This window comes from Megalobrama amblycephala, linkage group LG5, assembly GCF_018812025.1.
Source record: "Megalobrama amblycephala isolate DHTTF-2021 linkage group LG5, ASM1881202v1, whole genome shotgun sequence".
NCBI classification, from domain to species: domain Eukaryota; kingdom Metazoa; phylum Chordata; class Actinopteri; order Cypriniformes; family Xenocyprididae; genus Megalobrama; species Megalobrama amblycephala.
Genome location: NC_063048.1, coordinates 28,829,820 through 28,849,142, shown reverse-complemented (window position 1 = coordinate 28,849,142; position 19,323 = coordinate 28,829,820). Strand labels below are relative to the sequence as shown.

Here is a 19,323-nt window from a genome sequence, read left to right as displayed (position 1 = left end):
GAAGCGTCCCCAAAAAACATGATATTTAGCCCCTGGAATGCGAATTTTACCAGGGGAACCCCGCAAAAAATGCTGATTTTACCCCCTGAAATGAAAAGGGTTTTGTTGTAAAAACCTGGCAACCCTGATGCAGGCTCACTTAAAGTGTCAGAAACTGTTCAGCAGCCTTCTATTTTCAAACCGGAGTTGGACAATGATGGAGAGACTCTAAAAGAATAATTGACAACATGTAGAATGCAACAGGACGTTTCTGAATGGTTAGTTGACAAATTTATGTAGCTGATGTGGAGTTAACTATCTTAAAGTCATTGATTAGCATATTCTGTCATGGTAATCTATAAATCGCTTGTGTAGGAACTGTTGTAAGATCCTACAGAGCCAGAGAATGCTGCATGAAGATAGAACAGATATAGTTTAGTTTAATTATGGATCAAACTTATTGTCATCTTGCTTTTATGACAAACTATTGCATTTGTGTTATTGCAATAGCATGGCCTCACACCTTTGTTGCATGTTCTCGGGGGCAGGGTTTATGTAAATTTTAGGGTTAGTGATGTCCTTAACCCGGGAAGAAGCTCATTGTAGTCCCTACGAGCCATTGTAGTCCTTAAACAGATAATTCTTTAATAGAAAATATCTCCCTTTGCTTTGAACTTTGAGCATCCTAACTTTTCAGATGTTGTTTATGCTCTAACAGCAACATTCAACACTAACTAAAGTTAAAAAAGTGAAATCATAATAATCAACCCTCCTTTAAGAAGGAGATGGTTCCTTTTAAGAACTACTGAAAGGTTCTTTGGAAAACCAAAATTGGTTCTTCTCTTACATCACTGTTAAAACCCTGTTTTGAAACTTTTATTTTTAAGAGTGTGCACTAAATAGCTATAGAATCAATAAAGTACACGAGTTTTATATATTTATATATTCTTCTTAGAACAGACTCAATAGGTCTTTGAAAAAAGACTCTTCTCAAGGACTCATCGTGTATTCTTAACCATGAAGGTTTAGGGTAATATCTTCCCAAAGGAGGAAAATTATTCCCGCGACTTAAAAGACAAAATGGGAGAAAACTGCAAAGCTTAACCACCCAGCAGTGTTTAAGATGTGTGCGGTCGTCACGGCCAGGAAAGGCCGAGAGAGATAGAAACGCTTCAGAGCTGAACTGAGCTGCTGTTTCCACCACAGTGTGCCGTTTCTACAATGGTAAACAGGCAAAGTTAAACAGCACTATTAATTAGGCTAATATGAATATGATCACTGCCAGGGAAATTCAATTCTCTCAGCCCTAATCACAACTGGATAGCTTGTAAAAATTATTTTGTTAGGCCCTGGTGCAAACAGCGCGGCCTTTTCCAAACATTTGAGAACTATTTGTTTTGCATGGCGATTAGCGTTTGCTCGTAGCGAGTGAGCGCGGGAAGCGGAGGGCAGCGATAACCGTTGAGAGACGGGAACGCGCCAGACTCCCGCGGGAACGGCTGACTCAGGGTGAGTGTGAACGCGGACCGCTGCTGTTGTTTATGGAGGCCTGTGTGTTTGAGCAGGTGGCGAGGATTAGCGGTGCTGTCAACACTGAACGCTGGATAAAGCCTCTGCTCACCCTTTCCTCAGTCTGCTCATTAGAGCTCATAATTTTACCATTTCACTCTCACACGCATATCTGAAGAGGTAAGGTTTGTTTTGGGGAAGGAAAACGTTCACAGACGAATCCTCATGTGAAATGATGATCTTTCTCCAGTTGTGGATCATCCTAAAGGTGTTAAAAGTCAAACTTTTTTTCTCACATTTTGGAACAATGCACTTAAATGAGAAAACTTTCTATGACAGTTCTCCATTACCATTAAATGTTAAACGATTTTGCAATTAGGCTTAGTATCTTAATCCCCTGACACCCAAACAACATGATATTTTTGGCATTTAGTTTTTTCCTCAAATTTGTTATAGCTATGGTTTTATAGTGTTCAATAAAACCACAGTGCTAAGGCATTAAAGGGTTAGTTCACCCAAAAATGAAAATTCTGTCATTTATTACTCACCCTCATGCCATTTTACACCCGTAAGACCTTCGTTCATCTTCGGAACACAAATTAAGATATTTTGGTTGAAATCTGTGAGGCCTTCAGAAATGACATTTCCTCTCTCAAGATCCATTAATGTGCTAAAACACATTTAAATCAGTTCATGTGAGTACAGTGGTTCAATATTATATTATAAAGCACGAGAATATTTTTGGTGCGCCAAAAAACAAAACAAAATAACGACTTATTTAGTGATGGCCGATTTCAAAACACTGCTTCATGAAGCATCGGAGCATAATGAATCAGCGTATCGAATCATGATTCGGATCGCGTGTCAAACCGCCAAACTGCTGAAATCACGTGACTTTGGCGCTCCGAACTGCGGATTCGACACACTGATTCATAACGCTCCGAAGCTTTCTGAAGGTGTGTTTTGAAATCAGCCATCACTAAATCATTCGTTATTTTGTTTTTTTTGGCGCACCAAAAACATTCTTGTCGCTTTATAATATTAATATTGAACCACTGTACTCACATGAACTGATTTAAATATGTTTTTAGTACCTTTATGGATCTTGAGAGAGGAAATGTTATTGCTGGCTATGGAGGCCTCACGGAGCCATCTGATTTCACCAGAAATATCTTAATTTGTGTTCCGAAGATTAATGAAGGTCTAACAGGTCTGGAACGACACAAGCGTGAGTAATAAATGACAGAATTTTCATTTTTGGGTGAACTAACCTTTTAAGGCAAAAGTTAGGCTACCTGTATGTAATGTTCTCAAAGGACAAGAGTAAGCTATTATTATGTCAATTTGGACATGTGGTTTAAATGTTATTCAGTTGTACAATTAATTATTAATTGGAAAAAAATGGCCAAAACAATGGCTTGATATTGTTGCATGTTACCTAATATATTATCACAGAATAGCCCTGGTCTCTCTAATATGTTTATGTGTACACCTAGTCTAGTTAGCTGTGCTTGAATTTAGGCATTTAATGTAGTTAAAGGATTAGTTCACTTCTGAATGAAAATTTCCTGATAATTTACTCACCCTCATGTCTTCCAAGATGTTCCGAGTTGAATATGATAATGTGCTTTTTTACCTTTTTTTTTTTTTTTTTGAAAAGGCAAGGCAACATTTTCTAAGTACAGCACTGTTTCCAATGTTTTAGTGTCAACAGTTTCATTCCTTATTTAAACCTGTAAAGCCTGACATATGACATAATAGTCAGAAAAATCTGTTTTCTTTTTAATGGAACAGTTTATTCAACCTTTAGACAAAATGTATAAGAAAATTTAAAAAGTTTACAAATGTTTTATGCTTTTAGCAAGGTATTTGATACATCAGGTTTTAAAGTCGGCATGAAACGGATGTTGCAGTCATCTTTTTTCCCTATTGTGAAGTATATCTCAGTGTCTCGAGACGAAAAAATGTAGGGTAAGAATTTATTTTGTCCATCAGCAATTGAGTAGATCATTGTATTGTAATTTGCAAAAAATATGCAATTTGATGTAGTTGCTGATATTCATACGGCCAAAAAGTAAGATTATGGCTTGTAAAATCAATGAGATTTCTATAACAGACTACATAAACTGCATATATATTTCAGTTATCTCTCTCTCAATAATATGTCTTAATAAGATTATATTTAATTGCTTGGATATATGTACAAAATTGTAGTTTTATATGTGGGGGGCAAAACATAATACAATACAATGATCACGTCCCTCAAGAGCCTGATGTATCATATTTGATTCATTCATTTTAATATGATTTTTCTACGAAATGAAGTATGGATAATCAAGTAACCTAAGTTGCTTCAGTCCAGTAAATGTTCATCTTGAATTATTACAAACAATATAAAAGTTATTCTTATGTTTTCTTTATCAAAATCAATAAAGACTTCACAACAAAAAGACTCATGTACCACAACTTTTTTTAGAATTACTAAAAGGCCTTTTATACTTGCAGAAAAAGTATGAACTATGAATCGGAGGCCATAATGCATGTAGATTGTGCACAACTGGTTTTTCAGCAAAGTTCTTACAACTTTACTGTAGCTTCTGGTTACACGATGCTACCCACACATTTAATTAGTTATTAGATAGTAAATCCAGAATTGTTCGCAGTGTTATTAGAGCTCCCACAACCGTTCCTCTGGTCCACGCTGCCTCCAGTGCCCTCCAGTGTTATGGCAGCCCACAAATCCCAGCTTGAGCGCATCACTCTCTCAAATCGCCCTCTCTCTGCCTCCTGGAGCAGTGACAATACAGCATTACAGCACTCAATCCATGTCAACAGCAGCTTTGCTTAATGCCAGCTCAAAGCTTTTAAGCTAAATCTTCACCTAATGATGCTGAACGATTAGCCCTTTGCTCTTATGCCTGTCGATAGACTCGTATCAATTAGTGTTTATTTGTTTGTTCGTTGGTATATTGAGGTGAAACTCTTGTGCGTTGCAGTATTCGAGCTTCAGGCACACTGTACAGTACATTATTTAAAATTAAGAAAATATTTCATATGAATTTCATTTGATTGAATATTTAATATGAATTTTCTTTCAAATTTTTAGAGCTTCAATTAGATTGCAGTAGGGTTTCATTTGTTGCATTTTTTCTGCAAGCTATTTTCTCTTCTTTTTGTGTTCATGAGGTTTTTGTGTGTGTGTGTGCAGATATAATATGGTGGCAGCCTTGTCTCCTGTTGAGAAGCAGATGTTGCCCTCTGTTTTTACCCACCTATGCACCCTTTATGCCATGCCAAGCCCCCAGAATCAATGGTGCCATGCTAAGTGAGGGACACAATGGATATGTAAAAAATCCAGCAGAATACAGGTATGAACCTTGGGTAAGGTTGGTGTGTAATTTGGAGATATTTCTGATAATATCAAGTTTTGTGTGGGCTGTCTGAGAGTTTTCATCCCAAAATTCAATCTATTTTAAACTTTGTAATGCTAATACTATAATGATGATATTATTTTTAGGAAATATAATGAAATTATAAATCAATTCTTCTAGTCAATAAATATTAGACAATATTTATGCAAAACCATCTAATATGCAATTAAATATTCAATAAACCAGTGACACAAATCAATATAGGGTTTTTCCTGCATCGAAAAATATTTTGGTGACTGCCAAAATGAATCTTGCCCTTGTCCTGCCAAAGATTTATTTGATAATTTACTGTTACGATACTTCTTCAGTACCGTGGCACTATAGTCGGGGCAGTTGTGGCCTAATGGTTAGAGAGCCGGACTTGTAGCTCGAAGGTCGTTCGAGTCTTAGTACCGGCAGGAAATGTAGATGGCGGGAGTGAATGAACAGCTCTCTCTTCCATTCTCATTACCCACAACAAAGGTGCTCTAGAGCAAGGCAACTAACTCCCAATCATTCACCGGTCACCATAGCAAAAAAAATGTCTGCCCACTGCTCCGGGTGAGTGTTCACTACTGTGTCTGTTCGCGGATGCAGAGCACAAATTCTGAGTATGGGACAACATACATCACCACACATCACGTCACTTTCACTTTAAAACTCTCCCGTGAGTAAGTGCATTGTGAAGAGCGTCAAAGGTTTCTATTTACAATGTGTTTTTGCAGCGTTGACCTTTGTAGACAATCACAGACATATCTGTTGAGCGTGTGAACGCAATGGCCAATCAGATGTTTAAGTTAGTCAGAATCTGCTCAACATCACTCAAAACACCAGAGTTTTTGTTCAATGCGAGTTCTGAACACTGGCGAATCCTTGCATTATAACCAACGAAGTATAACCACGATGTCAATAAGAGATTTATTGCACAGCATAGACATCTTCATCGATTATAATGGGAGTTCAGCTTTGTGTGCCTCATGTTATAATTGAAAGCTTCAGTGATTATAATGGCAGCAATCTTTGCTCGCTTTCTGTACATAATCATGCTGCTAACTACACATTGAAACGTTTTTGGATGGAAAACCATATTGAATGCATGATTGAATCCGATTGACACTGATAACTACAGCAATAGATGGAACAAAACAAAATTAACAATAATCTGATACTGTATGTCAAATGACCTCTGCATTAATTCTTGGAGTGTAAATGCAAAATAATAATAATAATGTAATAATAATGTAATGTGTTACATTGTTGTTCATTTTATTACTAACTTTTAAAATCAGTCATACTGATGAATTTACATTTTTTTTTAAATAAGTTCTAAGCACTTTGTCCTTGTAATTTCCTGTATGATGTGTTTCTTTGGCCTTAAAATAAAATAATATGTGGAATATTTTAAGGTTCTTGGCACTGATCAGGAAACCACTGAGCTGTTTTGAAACATACAACCCGAGCTGCTCGGCTCTGTGCCTGCAGTAAACTTGAAGGAAAGGCAGAGGGCAGTAGTGCACTAAAGCAGCCCCCCAACAAGCCCTCTCTCCCACACTCCCTCTTTCACAATGGAAGTGCGCCCGGGGGGGAAGTGTTGCTTTTTTAGGTCTATAAGCCCGTATCCCTTAATCCCTCGCCATGATTGACAATCATGATTTAGGGTATATGGTGTCCCATTCTAATCCAGCAGCACTGCTTTCATTTGCATACTTGCCGTGCGTGGCCTCATTTTCAGGGGAGGCATACTGCCTGCTGCCTTTGTAAGAGATGCAGAGAGAGAGGAGAGGAAAAGAGAGGGAGAGAGAGAACAAAAAGGGAAATAGGAGATAGAAAGAGAGCTGAGAGGAGAGAGAATTTAGAAAAAGAGAGTTGGCTGGCATCGAGGAGAGAGAGAGAAAGAGCAAGGGAGAGAATGATGAAAATTAGATTAGAGAGAGAGAGATTAGAAATTGGGAATGTTTGTGTATGTCTGCCAGGAGTGAGGATAACTGTGTGTGAGAGAGACAGTGTGTGTGTGTGTGTGTGTGTGTACCAAAGTCAGTCCTTGCCATCTAGCCACTTCAGTATCTCTCAATTGCCCTCCAGCTCTAAAGATTCGTCCCAAGGCACGTCGCACAGATGAGAGAGAGACAAGGAGAAAGGCTAAATTAGCATTAACTTAATTAATGAGGCATTTGCGATAACAACGTAGAATGTCATATGACACCTGCAAATAAAACTGACATAAGAATTATGATTTACAACAAAATTGTAACCATTGGAAATCATTCATAGGCTTCTTTATAGAACGAAAAACAGGAAGCATTAAAAAAAAAAAAAAAAAATTGAACATGACAATGAACACACAATATCAGAGTAAAACATTTAAAAATAAATCAAATTATAATATAATAGCGTACAGTATGTAATATAATAGTGTTTGACCTTCATTTCCTGTGTATATACTTTCAACTGCCTTTTCCAATGCATTGCAAAAATGTCATATGCCAAACTCTTGTTTTCATACAGTGAAAACTTTTGTAATTTTGTATGATATCATTATGTACCAAGAGAAGGTCAAACATTTACAGTCCAAACATTCAAACAGAAGGTCAAACATTTACAGTCCAAACATTCAAACAAAAGGTCAATCATTCAAACAGAACGTTATGTTGTGACAGATTTATCAATTTAGGTTCACTGCAGTTTGAATAATAAAATGTAGATTTATATTTTAAAACATCAAATAATCAGTTATTCAAAGTTATCAGTTTAATGTCTTTGTGGCCAGAAAATATCAGAAAGATTACTAATATAGTAATACTATTACATAAGTAATATAATATATAATAATCATTAAATAATAGACGGAAATAATAACAATAATATACATTATTATTAAAGTTATTATTGCATTTTTATTTGTTTGTTATTTATGTATCATGATATTTGGTCAAACAACTGAATTAAAGCCTAATATAATATAGTAATCATTATCAAGTAATAGTAGCCAAGACAACAAAAAGCAATTATAATAATTATATGTATTATATAATATATTATAATTAATATTGCATATTGAATTATTTAGGATGATCTTTGGTCAAAGAACAATGGAAATAAAAACAAATATAATATAGTAATTATTAAATAATAGTGGCCAATATAAATAATTATAATTATAACACAAAAAAACACCTAATTATTATAATAAATATCGCATATTTATTTAGGATGATTTTTGGTCAAAGAACAATGGGATAAACACCAATATCATTAAATAACAGTAGACAATATAAATAATAATAATTATAACATTATAAAATAAAAAACAAATAAATACAAATGTAATATTAATAATTATGTATTTATTTATTTATGTAGGATGATCTTTTGTCAAAGAACAATGGGATAAAAACCTACTAAATGACAATGACAAAGTGAATCAATGTGTGCCCTGATAAAGGAAAACATACAATATGAGACATTTTTCACTGCGTGTGTGTGTGTGTGTGTGGCTGTGTGAGAGAGAGAGAGAGAGAGAGAGAGAGAGAGAGAGAGAGAAGGTGAGTGTCCTACAGATGCTGTATAAAGTGTGGTGAATCTGATCTGATTAATATCTGTCTGTGTAAGCTTTGACTTCCCATAACTTATCCAGTGTTTACTAGACTAAGTGGTTTTATTTCTACATACACTATCATGCACATATCCACACACATTAATACTTACCCAATTTGTTATTTACTAAAACTGAGTCTGTGTGCGTTTGCATTGTGTGCTTGTGTTGTGTGTGCGCATTATACAGCATATCTCTGAGTCTGAAGCAGACATGGGGAAAAAACCCTTCACTTATTCCCCCATTTTGAGAAATTAAACTCTTGTACTTGATCCAGCTAACAGGATTTTCTTAAATTACTTTATAAAAGACCATCTTTTAACTTCCCTCTCTCACATGCAATCCATTCATTAGTAGGTCTGCCTGAAGGGCCTCCCCACATCAATTGCTTGGGTTAAAGTTACAAACTTAGGCAGCTCTGTGATGCTCAGCGCTCATGGTGGTTTGCGGAGGCGGGGGCCAGAATTATTAATTTCTCAAGTATTAGAAAAAATAACGAGATTGAATTAAGAGTATTGGCCCTCTGTTATCCTGGGCGGCTAGCCTCGGGGTCCGACTGTGGTGGAGGACATTATGCAAATGCTTTCTCTCTATATCTGTTCTCTCCCTCTCTTCCTTTCTCAGTGTTTCAGTGTCTCTCCTTTTTTCATTCTGCACTCAGTCTTCTGCTACTCCTATAGCTTTAGTTCAGTGTATCATTCTGCTCTTTTTTTCCCTCACTTGTCCCTAAACTTCATACACTTTACAAGAATAGAATTCTCTGTTTCTTCCCATCTCTCCTCTCTCTATTTCTCTAATCTCAGAGCAGGATGAGATTGTGACGGGTCCCATAAAAGAGACAGCTGTCAAAACACGGCCTGTTCCTGTCATCCCAGCCCTCCCTCTTTCTCTCTCTGTTTCTCTCTCTCTCTCTCTCTGAGGTGCTGATGCTCCTGCAATCTCTGGATGTAAAATGGGAGAGAGGATAATCTGCATCTATGTCTGTGTCTGTCTCTGTTTTCTTTTCGCTCTCTTTTTTCCTCTTCATTTTCACTCTGACAGCTGGAAAAAGCTCCAAGCTCGAACACATTGTGTTGCTTCTCACTGCTCGCATAACAATCAGTATTAACGAAACTTTTTGTTTTCCAAATCAACACTGGTTAGGTTTAGTTTACAGAGGTTTAACAGACCCGTGCCCTTAAAATAAAACCAAAATGTGTTTTACGGTCATAGGAGGAACTTTTTACCTTCCTGTCATGTCATAGGTCAGGAGAACCTTTTTCGTTATTGTTATGCCTCAAGACAGTGTTATAATTTCCTGTGATATTGTCAAAGTGAACTTGTTCCTGTAATGCTATAGAAGCAGTGTTAATCTTGTCAAAGAAATTACTGAAATGTATGTTTTATTGATGTGTTATGTTAACAATTATGGAGATGAGATGAAATATGTGCATCTATGATGCTAATTAAATAGGGGGTTTCGCACCAGAGGAACTGTTTCAAAGTTGTATAACTATTGGCAGAAGTACCTCTTTTTGGCGGGTTTGCACCACAGGAACTGTGATTCTAGTTATATGAACTCATTTTAGGGTGACTAAAGGGGCTTTCGGACCGGGTAGTTATAGGAACTATTTTTTTTTCCCAAAAAATTTTTCCCTTAAGGGCCATTTTCCTGGTTACATTCACATTGCCAGAACTCTGAAGCATTGAACAATGTCAACAATTGGAGTAAGGAGGACACCATGATTGGAGCTGAATTTTTTGTGTGTTGTAAGTGTTGGTGTCGGTTCAACTATTGCTGTTTTCCATGTTTGTGGAGTTCGTTTGTATAGTAAGTATACGTAAACTGTGTTTACATGGCTTTTTAACAAATTGCAGATGTTGGCGTTTCGTATGGCATGCGTTCAACCAATCAATGTACACTTATGTCACTGGTAGTTGAAGTAGAAGCTTATTTAGTCCCCCAAAAGGTGTTCCTATAACTAAAAATCTTCCCAATTCCTGTGGTGTGAACATGCCAAAAAATGGGTACTTCCACCAATAGTTACAGGAATTATGAAAACGTTCCTCTAGTGCGAAAGTCCCTTAAGTTAGCTCCTTCTTCAGAGTCGGGTCTGACTAACCCAGCACAATAGGAACTACCAGTGACGTAAGTGTATGTTGATTGGCTGAACGCATGCCATATGAAACACCGGCACCTGTCATTTTTAAAAAGCTGCGTAAACTGTTTACATATACTTACTCCACAAATGAACTCCACAAACATGGAAAACAGCAATAGTTGAACCGACACCAAAGTCCAGGCACTTCTCAACCTTTACGCTACAGAGTTGTTGATGTTGTTGAATGCCGTGCTTATATATAGTTCACCAAAAAATGAAAACTACCCCCATAATTTACTTACCTTCAAGCCACCCTGGAATCCATCCAGATGCTTGTGGTTGTGGCATACGTGCGTTCATGAGAGAGTCGATTTCCGGAGGAACGTTTTTTTTTTTTTTTTTTGACTGAAACACAGAGGATAGAGCAAAACACACTCATTTAGAAGTTTAAAACGAGAAGTTTTAAAGAAAAATATCGGAGGATTTCAAGATAATAGAAGAGGAACTTGAGTTTTTTTGTCCAGCTCTATTTGTTTGAACTGGAGTACACTGACCAGGAACTCCTGTGTAACTTCTGCCGGAACTTTACTCTCTCATGAACGCGTGTATGGCCGTTGCCGGAAGCCAGTTATTATAGTTTATAAAGTTCAATATATGGATATTTTTCTTTCAAAAACCTATTTTTGCTTTGCTTTGCTTCAGAAAGCATTTATTTACCCACTGTAGTCCTATGGATTACTTTTATGATGGATGGATGGATGGATGGATGGATGGATGAGTATTTTGTAACTTCAAACTTGGCTGAAAGAAGAAAGTCATATACACCTAGGATGGCTTGAGGGTGAACTATTCCTTTATATGACATTGCTGTTGGCCGGCTTACATCACTTCAGAGTTCCTACTACTGGTGCGAATGCAACCAGGAAAATGGCCCTAGGGGAACATATAGTTCTCGGGGGACCACCCTGGTAGCTAGTTGCTATAAATTAGTTTCTATAACTACCCAGTGCGAAAGCCCCTAATGATGTTAATTAACACTGAGACCAAGATGTGATGAGACAAAATAACACAACTGCATATTAACAATGCACTATTTTGAATGAAAAAATCTAGAAAGAATTTGATTATTTCAGATAATCCAAAGATAGTCAATAATATTGTGGCTTAACCCACTTGAATAGTGAGTGAACGTCAGTTCATGACAAATGCAGAAATTAAATTACGTTTAATTCAGAATATGTAAGTCATATTGTGAATACACATGAATATTATGTTTTTTTCAGGGGCTCAGGTTTTCACAACTAGGACATTTCTCACATAGTTTTTGTTAAATGATGATACATATTAAATTAATATATAATTTTATATATATATATATGTATATATATATATATATATATATATATATATATATTATTAATAATATATATATATATATGTTGGAATATTTGGTTACATTTTGCACTTTCTTGCACTTTCTTTTTGCACTTTTTGTCTCAGTAAAATTGACTAAAATCTATTAATATGACATGATGAAATATTCACTAAATTTAAATATTCTCATCAAAATAAAACTGTGCAGAAATTAAATTAATACTGAGAACTTTAAGTTCCTTGAAAGACTTTTTATAGTTCATGTGATGCCAGAAGAAGACCTTTATCAAGTTCTATGTTTTTCCCCCAGAAAAACTTCTATATATTGGAGTCTCAAAGAACCCTGGAGGGCTTCCCTTATCAACTATTAATAGATAATACTCAACACACTGATCAGAAGAACACATAATGTGACATGAAGGACTTTTTAAATCTCCAAATAACAATATAGTCAACTCAAGTATGTTAAAAATGATATTACTACTGATATGAAGAACCATTATATTATTTTCAAAAGGGTTAGAATTACTGTATAATACTGACTTTAATCAGTACTTAAGGTGTTGCTATGCAGTTAGAAGGTGGTTGCTAAGGTGTTTTTTTGGTGGGGACTAAGTGATTGCTTACTTGTCAAAGTTAAAAGAGCCCAACCCTAGTTTCTGATATTCTGGTCTCTAGATAGGACTTCAATACAATTCAATATCAATACAAGGCTAAGTGAATTTTTCAACTCAACTGTCCGCACAATTTGAGATATAATTCAGCACAAATGATGAGTTATGTACTAATGGAGGGCTGGGCAACTCTAGCTGTCGTGGTCCACTGTTTTGTTTGATTAGGGTTGGAGTGGGTTAGGATTTTTATCACTCATACTATACATGTGTCACGATCACCGTCAGTTCCTGTCAGTTCCTGGACTCCAATTCCCATAATCCTCCCTGCCAGTCACATGCTCACATTCCACACCAATCACCAATTGCCACATACAGCTGTAGCTCATTAAAAGACTCACACACACACCACCTCTTTGCGAAGTCTTGTTTACCTTGTGTTACATTTCCAAGCATTACTTTCCTGTCTGCCTGCCTGTCTGTCTGTTACTGAACCTGTTGTCTACTGTCTACGATCCTGTGCTGCCTGTCCTGACCCTTGCCTTATCTGGTGTTCTGTGAACGATATCTGCCTGCCCTGATCTACCACCTGTATCCTGACCCACGTCTCTGCCTGTCCCTTGCTGTACCTGTTTGTTCCTATTTGACCCTGCCTGTACGACCACGCTCACGTTTAATAAAAGCTTTGGATATGGATCCCTGCCAGAGTCCAGCCTCATTACAGAAGACTTCGCCTCACCGAGATCCAGCAGCTTTCGTGAGTGTTCCTGTCTCAGCTAATATGAGTCCATCTGTCCAGTTAATGTGTCTCCGTCAAGGAGACAGAACGATAGAGGATTATGTAGAGGACTTTATTGGACTGGCACATTTAACAACCTTTGACACTGTATGTCTCATGATATTCTTTCGCGGAGGACTTTCTGATCCGCTCAGTTCCCTCATGCCACTGCATGATCCTGATGGGACTCTAAAACAATATATAGATCTGGCATTACAACTGAGTGGCTTTAGCTTTACTGTGGGTGTCGCGGAGGAACACGACACCTCGGTGAATCACGTAATGGTTGCCGCTAAAGAGAAGATTCACAAGATGGCGGCCACAACAACATCACGTCACATCTCCGCAGATCTCCTAGAGCAATGTCACGTCTTCGCTGATCTTCCAGAGCCAAGTCACGTCTCCGCTGATCTTCTAGAGCAATGCCACGTCTTCGCTGATCTTCCAGAGCCAGGTCAAGTCTTCGGCGATCGTCTAGAATCACGTCACGTCTCTGGATCTGTCCGGGAGCGGAGAGGGTTGCGTTCCAGTGTGGCTGATCCACCGCTGACTTCAGCACGAGCGGCTGGCATTTCTAAGCCTCCGCTGGCCGCCTCGCTCTCAACCCCACTGGCTGCTTCGCTCTCAAGCCCGCTGGCTGCTTCGCTCTCAAGCCCGCCGGCCTCTTCGCTCTCAAGCCTGCCGGCCGCTTCGCACTCAAGCCAGCCAGCCGCTTCGCACTCAAGCCAGCCAGCCGCTTCGCACTCAAGCTCGCTGGATGCTTTGCACGCAAGTTCGCCGGTTGCAACATGCTCAAGCTCGCCGGTTGCAACGCGCTCAAGCTCGCCAGTTGCTACGCACTCAAGCTCTCTGGATGCGATGGACAAGATGGCCGTTTCACCAGTGCCCACGGGCAAGATGGCCGCCCCTTCGGTGTCTGTGAACATAGGGGTCGTTCCAGCCATTGAGTCCGCCCCAGAACCCAGGCTCCGTACCCTGCCAGCGCCGTCCAAGCGTCTTGCCCTACCGGCGCCAACCAAGCTCCTTGCCCTGCCGGCACCAGCCAAGCTCCTAGCCCACGAGCCTGTCACTTCCACCATTGAATTCCCCAAGAAAATTTTAGGGGGGGGGGGCATATACCTGTGGTTGGGGAACTGGTGGCTCAGGAACTGGTGGGTAGGGAACCTGTGGGTGGGTTTACAGGCCCGATAGGGCCGTCTATGGACTCTGGACTGCCACGGTCACCAATGGCCCCTGAATTGCCAGGGCCGTCCACAGCACCTGACCCGCCATGGCTGCCCGAGTCACCTGACCTGCCGTGGCTGCCCGAGCCACCTGACCTGCTGTGGCTTCCCGACACTTCTGACCCGCCGTGGATTCCCGACACTCCTGACCCGCCGTGGCTGCCCGAGCCACCTGACCTGCCGTGGCCGCCCGAGCCACCTGACCTGCTGTGGCTGCCCAAGCCACCTGACCCGTCGTGGCTTCCCGACACTCTTGACCCACCGCGGCTGCCCGTGGCACCTGACCCGCCAGGACACCTAGAGTCCCTGGTCCTGCCTTGGAGACCTCCGTACCTCCTGAACTACCAGCAGATCTCCAAGGCACCCACCCACAGGACGCGCCTTCCGGGAGGGGGGCGTTATGTCACAATCACCGTCAGTTCCTGTCAGTTCCTGGACTCCAATTCCCATAATCCTCCCTGCCAGTCACATGCTCACATTCCACACCAATCACCAATTGCCACATACAGCTGTAGCTCATTACCTGGACTATAAAAGACTCACACACACACCACCTCTTTGCGAAGTCTTGTTTACCTTGTGTTACATTTCCGAGCATTACTTTCCTGTCTGCCTGTCTGTTACTGAACCTGTTGTCTACCGTCTACGATCCTGTGCTGCCTGTCCTGACCCTTGCCTTGTCTGCTGTTCTGTGAACGATATCTGCCTGCCCTGATCTACTTCCTGTATCCTGACCACGTCTCTGCCTGTCCCTTGCTGTACCTGTTTGTTCCTATTTGACCCTGCCTGTACGACCACGCTCACGTTTAATAAAAGATTTGCATATGGATCCCTGCCAGAGTCCAGCCTCGTTACAACATGGTTTCTAACAAAAATGTTTACTTTAGAAAATCACTAACCTTTCACAGGTTGCTTTATCTTTACACATTTTGTCTATAAGATGTTCCGTACATTGCACTTTTAAAATCATTGAAATACATCATGTAAATTAAAATAAATTAAAATTTAAAAATAGCAAAATCATTCATTAATATTCACGATAGGCTTGCTTTCTGCTGTTTCAAATAAACACATCTTCAAGGGCACATAATACTTTTTGGCTTAGTTTAATAACTCTAATATTAAACTAAGCCAAAAAGTATGAAAAATAGTAATGGTGATGCTCACCTTAGCAGTATTACAATATTTTAAAGTTGCCATGAAATCAAAATTGACTTCTTTATTTTTACAGAATATTGCAGTGCTTATTATAAATTATTTATCTGTGCACATTATTTTTTTTAAAATTCATATATCCTCGTAATCTTTAATCAAATATGTTATAACTTCCCCTCCCCCTCGAAACAGCATCTGTTCTCTTCATGACGTATGTTTCGACCAAATATCCTCCACAACTGACTGCAAACTGGCATTCAGATCTGCGTCCATTTAGTTGGCAACACCCAACTTCCCATGATCCAGTCAATTCCTAAAGGACGAAAATCAAATTCCTCCCTACATTTTTCTAATTCCAGAAGCTGTTTCACTTGTATATACGTCACAATAAGGAAGAATTATTGCAACTTCCGTTTCATGCCGACTTTAAATGGTAAACTAGCTTCTTGTTTTTTGATAATATAGTACAGCCATAAGAGGATAGAGGGCAAGATGGTTTTGATGTTTTTGACATCAGGATCAGAATAGCAGTCCTGGTAGGGTGTCAGCTGGCAGTGCTCAGGTCTCTTCCTCCAGCTTCAGATGAAAGGCGAGTAAGTACGGACAGATCTGATGTCAGTAAATATTAGCTTTACACCTGCCACTACATTTGTATGTATATATGTTTCCTTGATTCCTTGACAAGCTGATTGCATATTCAGGGGCAGATGTTGCTGGAGTTGTAGCTCAGGAGAGCGAGGGAGAGTGGTAGAAAGGAGGGGAGGGGGGCTCCTGTCAGAGGAGAAGGTAATTGGCCCCCAGGCGATGGCGGGTACAAAGAGAGAGTGCGAGAGAGGCAATAGCTCTCATCCTCCACTCCCCCTCACCGTCTCTCATCTCTGGTTCTCGGCAGATCTGATAAAGATAAACGTGTGGCAAACGTGTCATTTGATGAAGGAGGCTCTGGGCAAACACAGGCGACATGATGAGCCTGTGATCTGCCTGCATGAGTGTCAGCAGGGGACGGGCCAGAGATCTCAATCCAGAGCCCCGCTCTCACTCTTTCCGATTCTCTGACTCTCTCGTCTGTACAGTTTACAGTGGTGTTGTACATTAAAATCAGGCACATTTCCATTTATTTCATAGCACATGGATTTTTTTTACTAAGTTCCCTGATCCAGACCCAATTATGCCAAATATTCTTAAAAAAAGAATTCATCAAGAACTTTGTCTAAATAGAGATTGAGAACAATCATAAAATACATAAGCATAATATATATGAAAAATGTGATTTATATTATATTATATTATATATTATAATTATATTATTATATGTCCCATATGCTGTTGACTTATTGAACGCAGTGCAGCGTTTCTGTGTTTACGTTCGAACGCCAGCTCAGTATTGGCCAACGCTGTACATGTGAGAACCACAACGTATGCGTGTGATGCTGATGCAGGAGCTGGCCAATAATGAGCCGGTGTTCTGACGTACAACACGGAAGCACTGCACTGTGCTTACTACATCAGTAGCATAGGAGACTGACAGGGAAAAGAATAAATTGTTGAATGAAGTCGTTGTTATTGCGCACAAAAAATGTATTCTCGTTGCTTCATAACATTAAGGTTGATCCACTGAAGTGAAGTATTGGACTATTTTAACAATGTCTTCTGGACCTCAAATGGTGCAATGATGTTGCTGCCTATGTGTGGTTCAGAAACCCTCGGATTGCATTAAAAATACCTTAGTTTGTGTTCCGAAGATGAACGAAGGTCTTACGGGTGTGGAACGACATGAGGGTGAGTAATAAATGACAGAAATTTCATTTTTGGGTGAACTAACTCTTTAAGATCTAACTCCATTCAGTCAACAACCAATTGACCCTACATTTTTTTCTTTTCGATAACTTGGATGTACGTCAAAATACAGAAGAAAGGATCTGTCATTGCTTCTGTTACATCACGACTTTAAGGAGATATTTGTTTTGTTGTCAGTTTTGGTACCGTGTTGGGAACCACTGATCCAAAGCATACTAAAGCATTTGCATAGAACAGGAAACAGGAAGGACCAGTGGAGGAAGTAAGAATCATGAGCACATTTTTGGACTACCTCTATGAAATTAATTGTGTGCTCATATATTTGAGAGAAAGAGAGCAAGGAGCTTTGTCAATGGAGTGTGTTTCTTTCTCAGTGTGTGTGTGTGTGTGTGTGTGTGTGTGTGTGCGCACACTCACGTCACCCAGCTTTGAAAGCCAAGCCCCCTGGGCAAGGGCTGTGAAGAGCTCGAATGAGACATGCACAATCAGTTCCACTCTTTAAACCTCTCTCAGAAGCATATCTACTGCCACAGTGCTGTCTACATGGGCCTCTCCATCAGTTAGTGGGCTGTGATCTGGCACCCAGCTCTGGCATATTCTTCCTGGTCTCAATGAGGTGCAAATGGAGACTCTTTTGCCTTAATATCTCTTCTTATTATTTTTTTAATGGTATCATTACTCAGTTCACACTATTCTATCTTAATTTCTACTGACAAATTGTTTCTTTTTGGAGGAAATATCTTTGATTTTCATCTTTCTTGGAGATTGTTCACTACATTTTACATGGAATTTCTGTCCTCTTTCTCCTTTCTATCTCCAGTTTCTTATATGCTGCATTCCATCCAACTTAGAAAGTCTGAATTTCTGTAGTACTTGAAAAAGTGCTAAAGCCACTTGACTCTTGTCAAAGTTTCTACATTACATGTTAGCATACATGTGCAGGTGTGTAAAACACAGGAAAAATAAATCTTCTGATTAAAGGATCAGTTCACTTCAGAATTAAAATTTCCTGATAAATTACTCACCTCCATGTCATCCAAGATATTTGTCTTTCTTTCTTCAGTCAAAAAAAAATTAAGGTTTTTGAGGAAAACATTCCAGGATTTTTCTCCATATAGTGGACTTCACCAGGATACAGTAGGTTGAAGATCAGAAATTCCAGTTGAAATGCAACTTCAAAGGGTTCTACACAATCCTAGACGAGAAATAAGGGTCTTATCTAACGAAACAATCGGTCATTTTCTAAAAAATAATAAAAAATATATACTTTTTAAACACAAATGCTCATCTTGCACTAGCTCTGCGATACGCCACACATTACATAATCACGTTGGAAAGGTCAAGCATGACAAAGGCGGAAGTACCAAGCAAGTGTTTACAAAGCTACCATGCAAAGACTAAGTCAAACGGCCTTTACAAATAAGGTAAAACAATGATGTCGGACGATTTTGAATTTGGAGGAGAAAATGAGATGGAGTTCTTAGCTTTTTAATAAGCTGAATCAGGTGCTTGGTGTTGCAGTGGTTTGTTCCATCCAATCTAGCACTAAGAACCAGGTGCTAATAAATGACTCTATTGACAGGCTATGTATTTTAAGATAATTTGTTCATCAACATATCACATGACCAATGGCGCCGTTATGCAGAAACACATGCAGGTCCGTTAGGCTGCTGACATGCGTTTAGGGGTGGGATATGGGAGGAGAGAAGGGTGGTACCTTTGCAGGGTGCCTCTCCGGGGGTCACCATGTTTGACTCTTCCCACAATCCCCTTAGAACAAAGGCGTCATTGACAGGAGGAATGTGCCAGGCCAC

General features: G+C 39.3%; 1 protein-coding gene across 4 annotated transcripts in view; it reads left to right on the top strand.

Annotated features, from left to right (window-relative positions):
- Window positions 1-1,044: 1,044 nt before the first annotated feature.
- Window positions 1,045-19,323, top strand: part of otx2b (orthodenticle homeobox 2b) — an 83,450-nt gene continuing 65,171 nt past the window's right edge. For 3 of the 4 annotated variants that reach the window (XM_048191690.1, XM_048191691.1, XM_048191686.1), the window contains exons 1-2: window positions 1,497-1,668; window positions 4,697-4,856. The gene's annotated coding sequence lies outside the window, so the exon portion shown is untranslated. The other variant, XM_048191687.1, reaches the window with a different exon arrangement.